General features: G+C 32.6%; 1 long non-coding RNA gene across 1 annotated transcript; it reads left to right on the top strand.

The window, feature by feature from the left end:
* Positions 1-6,529: 6,529 nt before the first annotated feature.
* On the top strand, positions 6,530-10,840 carry LOC120092726 (uncharacterized). Its single transcript, XR_016525568.1, has 4 exons — positions 6,530-6,805; positions 7,020-7,373; positions 7,894-8,646; positions 8,802-10,840. It is a non-coding gene; the product is annotated as an uncharacterized LOC120092726 (long non-coding RNA).
* Positions 10,841-12,342: the final 1,502 nt, after the last annotated feature.

Consider the following 12,342-nt stretch of genomic DNA (forward strand, 5'->3'; position numbering starts at 1 on the left):
TTTCTAAATACAACTGATTGTTTTCTACTTCTTCCAGTGACTAGATTTCTCCAAACAAAGGTGTAATATCTAGTAATGGATCTTCTATAAACTTTTGAGCTTGCCCAATCTGCACTTCTGAAGACTTCAACATTTATTTTCTTGGATTTCTTGAAGTATAATCCTTCTCCAGAGTTAATTTTAAGTATCTAAGGATTTTGTACACAACCTACATATTTTCTTTAGTCGAATTTTTCATAAATTAGCTTACAAAGCTAACTGTAAAACAAATATCAGATCTAGTGTAAGTTAAGTAAATGAATTTTTCAAGAAGTTTTTGATATTGTTCCTTATTGACCAATGTTTTCTCTTTTCTAGATGAATAGTTAGGATCAATGGGAGTATTTGAGGGCTTTCTTCCGAACATACGTCTCCTTTAGAAGATCAATGACGTATTTTCTTTGGGAGATACACAAACCTCCATGGAGCATGCCACTTCCATTCCTAGGAAGTATTTTAGGGGCCCCAAATCTTTTACTTCAAATTCCTTAGCTAGGAGCGAATTTAGTTTTCTTATTTCTTCTTCATGGTCTCTTGTGAGAATAATATCATCCATATAAACAATAATAGTAGCGACCATTCCTTAGCAGGAATGTTTGGTAAAAAAGTATATGATCAAATTGACGGTGTAGGTATCCTTTGATTTTAACAACCTTTGAAAACTTGTCAAACTAAGCTCAAGGGGATTGTTTTAGACCATAAAGAGATTTTTTTAGTTTATACACTTTATTGGTGCTTTATTTTTTTGTTGTTGGTTTTATACGATAGATATATCCATGTAGACTTCTTTTTCTAAATCTCCATTTAGGAAGACATTTTTTATGTCTAATTGGTGAAGTACCAAATCACTATTCACTACTAAAGAGAAGAGGACATGAATAGTGTTTAATTTTGTTACAGGGGTAAAGATATCTTGGTAATCAATGCCATATGATTGAGTAAAACCTTTTGCAACTAGTCTTGCTTTAAGTCTGTTAATTTCTCCATTGAATTTGTATTTGATGGAGAAAATAAATTTGCATCCTACTATTTTCTTTCTTATGGATAGGTATTTCCCATGTTTTGTTCTTTTCTAAAGCATTTATTTCTTCTAACACTGCTTTCTTCCAATTGGTGTCCTTAAGAGCTTCATAAACATTATTAGGAATTGTGTACATGATCTTACCCTTTTACATTGGACTATGGGAAGATCAATGTCATTTTGCATTTGGGAGTTAGAAACTAATTTTTCTTATATTTCAATTGTTTCTTGGTTAGGACCCATATCAAGTTCAAAAATGTTTGTTTTTCCTTCTATTATAGACTAGGGTTTTTTTCCCCTATATTCATGAGTATTTTGGTTGAGGACATCAAGGACGAGTGAGTTATAAAGAGTTGTCAAGATGGTATTAAGATTTTATTCCATTTCAACAAGGGAATTTCAATATTCTTCCCTTTTTGAAAATATGGTTGGTTTGCAAAGAATGATACAACCATGGAGGTATAAAATTTCTTTGATGATGGAGAGTAAAATTTGTTTCCTTTTTTACTTAGGATCCAATTCACTCATATTTGGTTGATGGTTTTGAACAAAGGCAATACATCTAAAGGTTCTCAAGGGAATTTTAGGGAATAATCTAGTATGAGGATAGTGCTCTTGAAGTTTTTGTACGAGGTTTTTAAAACCTAAAGTTCGTGATGGCATCCTATTAATGGGATAGGTTGCAGTGAGGATAGCTTCTCGCTAGAAATAATGGAGGCTATTAGAGGAAATCACTAAGGCCCTAGAGACTTATGGCATGCATCTATTTTTCCTTTTAGCAACCCCATTCCACTTGGGAGTATCTGGGCATGTACTTAGATGAACAATTCCATTTTCTTTTAAGAAACTTTCTAAAGACATATTAAAGTAATCCCTAGCATCATCAAAATGAAAAATTTAAACTTTAGTATTGAAGAGATTTACCATAACATATAATTTTTTAAATATGATCGTAACCTCATATTTTTCTTTCATTAAAAACATCTAAGTGAATCTAATATGATCATCAATAAATGAAACAGACCATTTAGCCCTTGACATGCTTTTAACTCTACTAGCCCTCCAAACATCACTATATGTCATAGAAAAGGATTGAGAGGGTTTGAAGTTACTTATCGAATAAAACAATCGAGTTTGCTAAGCCAATTCACATGACTCACATTGAAAAACTTGAAAACTTTTACTAAAAATTCTGGAAAAATATGTTTCAAATATACAAAATTGGGATGGCCTAAACAATTATGCCACAATATTATTTTACTATCATAAATGTTTTTTGGAGCAACAAAAATGGAACTTTCAATGCCTAATTCCTTCATTTGGTGCTTGGGAATATTAAGGATATAGAGATCTGAGGATTCTTTAGCATTGTTAATCATCTTCCCTCAATTCAAATCCTGAAACATACATTTTTGTGAGTTGAATATTACAGTATTACCTTCTGTTAGAGTGGGTTTGCTTATAAACAAAAAATTACATTTAAGGTAGGAACACACAACATATTTTCTAAGACAATATCTTTAGAAATAAAAATATTGTCAGTTCCTACTATTTTAGAGTAAGTTTCATCAGCAATCCTTATATTAGGTTGATCAATACAATGAGAGTAATTAGTTAAAAGAGAAACATCACCTGTCATATGATCTAAGGCTCTAGAATCAACAATCCATGTATTAAAGTTTGTAGTTGCATTAAGGGCACAAAAAGAGTTCCTTAATTGAGCAATAAATGTTATACTTCTTTCATACATCTTTAGTGGAAGTTGAGGTTGTCCAAGAGTTTTTGGATGAGATCCAACAGCTCTTTAGTGAATATATTATTTTCAGAGGCAAAATTACCTATAGATGATGCTCCTGGTATTGGGATGTATGCTCTAAAATCTCGTAGTTAATAGGTTATTTAAAATCATGGTTGATTATTTTATGCAATAATCCATTAAAGAATGATCCGATGTTATTGATTTAACTTATGTGGTTGACATACAGGTGGATCATATTTAAGTAATAATCTAAATGATCTGTAGTATATAGATAAGAATGGGTGTCTTATCTTGGTGAAACTACGAATACAACACACTTTGTAATTGTTACAATAGTTGTAAAGTGTTACAAATGATTTAATTCTACTCGTTCATGGGGAGACATGCGAGTGGGGGTATCATCCATAAAGAGTTTGCATAAGACTATATTGTGAAATGATTAGTCTCTTTTTATAACATCGTTGATTGAAAATATTAACATTTCATATGATGTCCATAGGTGACTTGACCTTAATCCTGAGTGAGTTATGAACTCCAATCTATGAGGACAATAATTTGATTCGTATGGGTGAGAGTGGTCAGATTTATCGATTCAATAAGCCTAACATTTTAGGGATTTGTCCAAGTAGGGACCTGGAAACATAGGTTCATAAGATAGAATTCCCTCTTTCCTGTCTTTAGGATAAGTAGATGAATTGCTCCCCTAAGAACTGATTCTAAATCTTGAACAATGAGAATCCACCCTCTCACTGGCCCGAGAGGAGATTAATTTATAGTTGGGTTATAAACTATTTATTCATTCAAGGGATTAGTGGTATTTAAGAAGTTCGATGTAATACAAGAGTAAAAAGATAATTTGTCCCAATTGTTATTACGAGCAATTCGTGAATGGTCGACTTACTGTTGATTGATTATTTCCATAGACACAAAAATATATCTACTGTGCGAAGAGTGCAGTGGTAGGTCTTTAGTGGAGTGACTTGTAATTAATAAATGTTAATTAATTTGATTAAAATTTTTAATTAATTAATCTCGTATCATTAGAGCTTTTAATTTATAGGTTCACAAAGTCCTCTTGCTAGCTCATGAGTGTAAAAATGAGAATCAATTGATTTTTGATTAATTTGCATTGTTCAAATTAAATAAGTGAATCAATTGTATAAGATACAATTAATATAATGTATATAAATATATTATAATATATATTTATTTATAAATATGGTTTATAAATTAAAAAATCTGAGAGAAACAAATATTTGAATGTGATTCAAATTGATATAATATATATAGATATATTATAATACAAATTTAATTTTGATTGAGATTTAAAATTATTTTTTATAATATGAGATAGATAAATATCTTAATAAGATTCATATAAAACTATAGATTAAAATTAATATGATTGAGATTCATATTAAAACTATAGGTTAAAATTAATATGACAAGGATTCATATTAAAATTATAGGTTATGTGAGAGGATATGGTTTGAATATGATTCAAATGAAATTAAATATGCAATATTTAATTATTAATTAATTGATTATTAATTAATTATATTACTAATTTAACTATATATTAAATAAGATTTACTATACATTTAAATTAAATAAATTATATATAACTCCCATTAGGGAGTTAAGTGGGAGTTATTTTTTCTGTAGATGTGTAGAGGGGATTTTTAACTTCCTCTCACCTCCTCTGTCATGATGAATAACAAAATTGGAAGGAAAAAAAAAAAAGAAAAAAGGAAGAACTCTTGAATGAAATTTTTCTCTGTAAAATTCTCTCAAGCAATCTCCCCCTCAATTACTCTTTCCCAACCAAAATCAAGAAGTCCACACATCCTTGATTTTCATTTTTGAAAATAGCAAGGAAGGCCCGGGGGTGGTGTCTATTTATGTTCTTGAAATGAGCATCAAAGTTCGAGGGAGATGTTCGAGGTACGAATTGTTCGTGACATGGAGAGAAAAGAATTGAAGATTGTATTCAAGGGTTAGTTCTTCTAATCCATTCTTCTATGTAAATTCATGCTTATACTATTTTACGTTTATCCAAAAGGAATTTTATGAACGCATCTACTGAGGAATTTGATTCCTTCACTTGGTTAGTGTGCCTTACCTCATCTATCACCAATTCCTTTATTTGGCTTTGGAAGTTTTCCATGAATATCCCAACAAGTTTCTTTAGTATGTCTTGGCTTCTTACGATGCTCACACCATGATCTTGCCTTTTGTGATTGTTTCTCATTTCCATTTTAGTTTTGATATCGATTATGAGATTTTATATTTGGAGTGCGTAGCTAATGATCGGTATCGCAACATCATCATGAGCGGAGCGACTAACGTCCTTCCCTAAGGGTCTCTTTCGAGGTGAAAAGTTTGGAGTCAGCCACCAACCATTTTTGGTTCGTTGAGTGTAGGAAAGGTATCAGTGCCCTACAATATTTGTTTGAAAACTTTTTACTCTATTATCAAAAATTGTAAAAAAAATTGATAAAAATGAAAATTAATAAAAATTAACTAACTGAATAATTTCTAGATAGAGGTGTTCTCTTACGGTCAACTTAAATTTCTCAACCTAGACAAAATTATTAATTTCTAGTCAATTTTGTTGTAAAAAAATTTGATAAAATTTAAATAAAAAAGAAATGTCTCACTGAGTTCACTATATCTATAAAGATAAATTATAGTTGAATTTTGTGAGTGACAATGCCGTCAATTTATATTTGGATTTTCTTATGAAATACTTGCCTCCAAAGCAATATATCAACTCATCATGCGATTTATGGAAAATCAGTTAATGTTTGAAATTCATGTGAAATTTGAAATTTAAATTAAACTAAAGTTTTTTTTTTTTGGAAAACTGTACACTTAATTTGGATTTTATTTAGAAATTCAATAAAAAAAAATTGAAGACAATTGTAGATTAAATCCAAATTAAGAAATACTTATAAAAATCTACACTCTAGTAAAGATAAAATTCATTTTTCCAATCTAAATTATAGTCTATTTAAAGTTTTTGTTTAAAATTTTAAAATTCAAGCAATTTTAAATATTACTAAGAAATTTCAATTTTAAATTTAAAGATGGAATAGGACCAAATTTAGTAACACTAAAGTAGAAATTTAACTTTGAAAACAAAGTTAGCAAAGTAAAAACTTGGTTTAAATGTTTTAAGACAAATTCTAAATTGAAATTTTATACTTAGATTGCACTTGACTTTAGCTTGAGATTCTTTTGAAAACATCAAATTGTACCCCAAAATCAATTTATGAAAGCCCAAAATGCAACTTAGCAAATTGAAAATCATTTAAAAATAATTTAGAGAAAAAGAAAATATAATAAGAGAATCCATTAGGACTGTTTGAAATAATTAAGATAAGTGATAGGAAAAAAATAATAAAGATTTGGAAGGTGGGTATGAGAATAAGGAAAATAAACCAATAAATAAATAATTGATAGAAAAACAAAAAGAGGATAGAAAGCAATAATAATGATGCTAATTAAAAATAAATAAAATAATAAAATATAAAGTAGGTCCTGACATTTCTATTAAACAAATAAAAGATATTAGAAAATAAAGTGGGGCACACCATATTTATTAAACCAATAAATAAATAAGTATAAAATAAAAGTGAGGCCCACTGTACTTATTAAATCAATCAATAAATAAATATAAAATATAAGTCGAGCCCACTTTCACCTTTACCAATTTCCTTTTCTCCTTTCTCCTTCTTTCTTCCACAATTTTTTTCTCCTTTTCTCTTCTTCTTCAACCTAATCCTTTTTTAATGGGTTCCTTTCCCTCTCTTCTTCTATCATTTCTTCACCTCAAGTACCAATCGAGCGTCATCAAAATTGTGCACAATCATCGAAAGTCACTCCGTTTGGGGTCATCGAACGTTTGCAGCTCCATGTCCAATCTACTCAATGGGTTTAGAGTTTGCCGGAAATTGTAGCTTCGAGTAGTTGTCGGAATGAAGGTTTGTCGTCCGTGGGTTTGTCAAAAGTTTTTTCTCTCTCTTTTCTCTTTGATTTTCAATCTACTCTCTACCCTCCTAATGGCCAATCCCCAAATTTTTCTTAATCTTTATCACTTCTCACTCAATCTTTCTTTCTTGGTTCCGCTTTCCTCATCCCCACTGTGTGTGTTCAATTTATAGGGGAGTTTTAATCTTGAAGTTCGGTTTTTCATAGGGATTCAAATGGAGGAATGGTTGAAAAGAGGAGGAGAAGAACGTTGAGGAAGAAGAAGGGAGTTTGTTGGAGAATGGGTTAAAAAAATAAAAAAAAATAATAATAATAATAGAGTTGGGTTATTTTGACCATGCAGCTCATGCTACCTAATGTCAAAGAAGGAGTCTAAGCCCAAATTGCTGAGGTGGGTTCTTCTCCTCGAGGAGTTTAACCTGAGACTTCAGGATAGAAAGGGATGCGAGAATGTTGATGGAGGTTGTCTTAGTTTTAATGGAGACTTCCCTTACCATATTTTGATGCAGACAGATGGTATTTCTATGACTCCCTGGACAATTGTGAATTTCTTGACCACTGGTAAGTTCCCTCATGGTATGAATAAACATAAACAAAATAAAATCAAGAGTGAGTAAAAGTATTATGTTTGGGAGCACCCTATTCTCTGGAAATTATGTTTAGATCAGGTAGTTAGGAGGTGTGTCCCTAATGATGAGTTGTTTTCTGTTCTTGAATTTCATCATAAGCATGCATGTAGAGGGCACTTCAGTCCCAAGAGAACCGCCAAGAAAGTCTTAGATTCTGGTTTATATTGGGACACATTATTTAGGGATGCATATTTTGTCTGTAAAACTTGTGAGCGGTGTCAGAAATCTGGTAGATTGTCCCGTAGGAATGAGATACCACAATTCCCTGTCCTTTTTTGCAAAATATTTGATGTTTGAGGAATTGACTTTATGGGACCTTTTCCTTCTTCTTGTGGATATAAATACATTTTATTGGCAGTGGACTATGTTTCCAAATGGGTGGAAGCAAAGGCCACAATTATTGATGATGCTAAAGTGGTTTCACGTTTCTTGAAGACTAACATTCTATGTAGGTTTGGATTCCCTAAAGCAATCATCGCGATCAAGGATCACACTTTTGCAATCGAGTCATTGCCTCCATGTTGAAGAAATATGGTGTTCAACATCGTATTGCCACCCCATACCACCCTCAGACTAATGGGCAGGCAGAGGTGTCCAACAGGGAAGTAAAAACAATTTCGGAAAAGAAGGTCAACCCAGGAAGAAAGGATTGGAGCCTCCAAGTGGATGGCGCTCTATGGGCTTACAGGACAGCTTTCAAGACTCTTATTGGGATGTCTCCCTACCGGATGGTTTATGGTAAGGCTTTCCATATTCCAGTTGAAAATCCAACACAAAGCTTAATGGGCAACCAAGAAGTGCAGGATTTAGAGACAATTGGGGAGGTCAAACTTCTACAACTTAAGTAGTTAAAAGAGTTAAGGTTATAATGATTTGATAATTCTTTGATTTATAAGAAAAGAGTGAAGGATATTCATGGTAGAATGATTGCACCCAAGGAGTTTTAGGTAGGGCAAAAGGTACTTCTTTATAACTCTCGATTGAAATTTATGCCTGGTGAACTCCAGTCCAAGTGGCTTGGACCATTTGGTGTTTCTCACGTTTATCCTTATGGTGCAGTAGACATTGTTAATCTTGCATCAGTGAAGGTTATTAAAGTTAATGGGCATAAGTTGAAGGTCTTCCATGATGGCAAGTCGTTGGATTACTTCGACGTTGCCTACTGATTGGACTCGCCGATCTACATCTGAAATTGAGCCATCACGGTCAAGCAACTGACCATAAATATTTGCGCTTCCTAGAGGCTGCTAGGATTTAAATTTACTTGATTTCTAGGATTAGATTTCAATTCAATATTTTCTCTTTTTATTTTTTATTTATTTTGTTGAGCTTAATTCTTTCTATTATTCTTGTTTGCTAGGATTTTTGGGGAGAAAGGAGTTGAGTCGAGTGTCCTATATTCTTCCTTTACTCTATTGTTCAGGGAAGTATTCTGATCCCTCGTACTTCATTTTAATCACATTGGGGACAATATGTGATTTAAAAGTTGGGGGTGGGGTGTTTGAATTTTTAAGAGGATTTTTTGGCTGAATCTTTTTATTTAATATATTATTTGGGGTCCTTGAGCGTTGTGCTCGGACAATGCTTGCTTGATTGAGTTTTTCTTGCTGTTTTATTCCTTACGATGACTAATCTATAATGCAGAGTATGAATTGTTTTTTGCATTAGAATATGTTGGAAGAAAGGGTTCATAATTTTAATGATGTTTTTGAAAAAATTGCTTTTTTTTTTTTAATTACATCTCTAAGCCTTTTGCATATCTATCTTGACATGTTTTCTTGCTTAGAATTGAATTATAAGACCATAAAGTTGTTGTCACTCTGATAGGCCTTGGTGATAGATATTAATCTTTTCGCGGTTCAATTTAGTAATGCATGTTTGAGATATAGTCAATTGATATCACTGTCGCCTAGTAAAAAAAAATAGAGAGAGAGAATTTTCATTTATGCATGTTTAGGGGTCTACTCCTCTTCTTCAAGGTTATGATTAACCTGGGGCGGCCATGACACCCGTGGTTTCCCTCTGAGCTAAAGTATCCTAGAGGAATGAGTAAGCTTAGACACTTTTGAAGGGAAATTGGCCTATAATTGGATGACTCACATGACACCCGTGTGGGCAAGCCAAAATGAAAGTCATTTTCCTAGATTAAGTTTCCCCTTTGAGCTCTAAAAAAAAAAAGAGATAATAATAATAAACAAGAAAGGGCGATAGATGATTAGATTTTCACCGATCCAATTTGATGTCATTACCACTTTGAATTTAGGAAAGCTAATACTGGAACCTTCAAGCCAGTGTAGGGGAAAAACTAATGGAAGATTCATAAAGCCATTCCGAGCTTGCTTTTGTTCAAAATAAATAACTTTAAGCTTGGACATGCATAACAAATTTTCAAACCGTTCTTAAAATGATGGGATGCTTTTTGATTATCTAATCGATTGTGAAATTAATTCTAGTTGATTGTTGAGGCTTGAGTAAGGAACATTCTATTTTGACTGATTATCTTTTGCATGATTGTTTGTTTTAACTTGCTCGAGGACGATCAAGAATTAAGTTGGGGGTGTTTGATAGCACTGGAAATGTGCTATCTTCTTCCACTTAACTCAGGGTTGTTTAGCTACTTAATTTGGTTAAATTGATTATTTTTTAGGACTTGAGTGTACAAGTAGTTGAATTAAGCAGTCGGGACAAAAAGGCGATAAAATGACGAAGTTTGGAGCTAAATTGATCAACTGACGAAGGAATGAAGAATTTTTCCCTGCCGAGCATTGCAATGCTCTCATTAAACCTAAGTCCAACGCTATCTCAATGCTATTGGACAGAATGCTCGGATGTAGAGCAGCGCTGCAATGCTCCCCAAGCATTACAACGCTCCAAAGATGCCTTAACGCCATTGTCACACTGCTCGTCCACGCTGCCCTCCAATGCTCTATGACAAAATAGGTAGCGTTGCAACGCTCCCCCAGAGCACTGTAACGCTGCGTGGTTTGACGGATGTACAGCCTCAGCGCGCACGCAACGCAGCATCAGTTCAGTAGTCCAACGCTTGCCTGACGCTTGGCCAATTTGTGCCGCAGCATTGCAACACTCTTCTTAGCGTTGCGACACTGCGACAGTTTTATAAAAGAACAATTTGGGTCAACCGATGACATCACGCCGAATACACCCGATCTTGGGCATCACCGCTCTGTTCCAGCCTCATTTTAGCTCACTTTTACACCAAAATTCTTTAAAAAAAATTCTTCCCCTTTGCCAATTTTATTGAATTCAAGCATGATTCGAGGCTAAATGGTAAGAACTTAGCTTGGGGTTTGTTAGTTTAGTTTGGTTTCAATTCAATTCTTGAGACTCGTATTGTAATTCTATGAGTTTTATTATGAATTTATGAGATTTTATCTTGAATATATTCTTCAATTTTTGTGTATGGGATAATCTAACAAATTAGCTATGCATGTTTAATTGATGCTTTGATTGACCCTAATTTGTAATCGTTAGGTAGTCGTCACCTAGAAGCATGAATTAAGTTAGTTTGTTGTGTTAATTTGGGATTCTAATTAGCAAGCATTTACTTTCTAACTTAGATAAATCTCGCTCAATTAATTGGTTAGACGATGGAAATCAATTAATTAGCTTTGCTTTGCTTTGAATGTTGATTGATTGATTGGTTGAGAATTCTCGCTTTTCTGTTAATTAACTTGATTTTGTGGACTACCAAATAGGATTCTAATCAAGTAGGCTAAGTTTTAATTCAAATATTCTCACGCATATTTTGAATAGTCTGTGATAGAATTGATGAGGAATGAATTAAACTATAATTACCCAAACTAAGTATTTGTTCGATTGATAAATTTTGCATTCGTTTATGTTGCGCACTTATTGTTCTCTTGCAATTTATTTCAAAATTTTTCACAACCCCCGCCCCCCTCTTTTTGGTTACTTCCTACAAGTTCCAATATTTGAGGAATCCATATTCGGCTCTCTGTGGTTCGACTCCAAACTTGCTACTTGTACTACTTGTTAGTATAAGGGGTTAGTTTAGTGCATACAAATATCATTTGCGTAGGCACGCCAGCGGCCGGCCACTTGTTCCCCAATCAAATTCAACATATGTGCAAAAGAGTCAAGTTCGTATCTAAGGTTGTTTGCACTTTCAATTTCATTATCACTATTCAAAATGACGATTACTTGGTGTGATGAACAGAAAAATAAAGAAATATAACTAAAAAGAATGTAAGAAAGAAAAACAATGACCTTTTTGAATAGCAAAATTTTAAAAAAAAAACACACAAAACATTTAAATAATAACAAAATAAATAATTACTTTGATAAGTCATTAACAATTGATAGTAGCTCCAATACAGTTCAATTATTTAGCTCAAAGTCCTCTGGGCATAAGTAGACTAGATGATCTTCTTCATTTTTATCTTCTATTACAGCCATCACTTCGAAACTTTGATTTTCTGGATGAATTATGCCAACAAGGTGGCAAATGCTGCTTAACTTCCTCTGAGGCTCGTGATGCTCAAATTTTTCCATTCGACTTAGGAGTGTTTAAATAACCAAACAACTCGAACAACCTGAACTATCCATCCTAATTGTAAGGGTTGGGTTGAGTTAGTCTTAATTTTGGGTTGGGTCGGGTTGACTTTTTTAAGTTTTTTCGGGTTGGGTTAGGTTTGATTTATACTTTTAAAAATTCAGGTTGACCCAACCTAGATCGACCCGAATTTCTAATATATATATATATATATATATATATATATAATATAACTTATAAATATTATAATTCATATACATCTTTATGATTTTTGTTTGAAGTTTGTAATAAATTTCTTGGATTTTGGTATTTAATTGATGAAATTTTAGTTATTAATATGGGTTGTAGACAAATTTAAGTATTTGAA

This window comes from Benincasa hispida, chromosome 12 (assembly GCF_027475165.1).
Source record: "Benincasa hispida cultivar pf3 chromosome 12, pf3_genome.v1.1, whole genome shotgun sequence".
Lineage (NCBI taxonomy): Eukaryota > Viridiplantae > Streptophyta > Magnoliopsida > Cucurbitales > Cucurbitaceae > Benincasa > Benincasa hispida.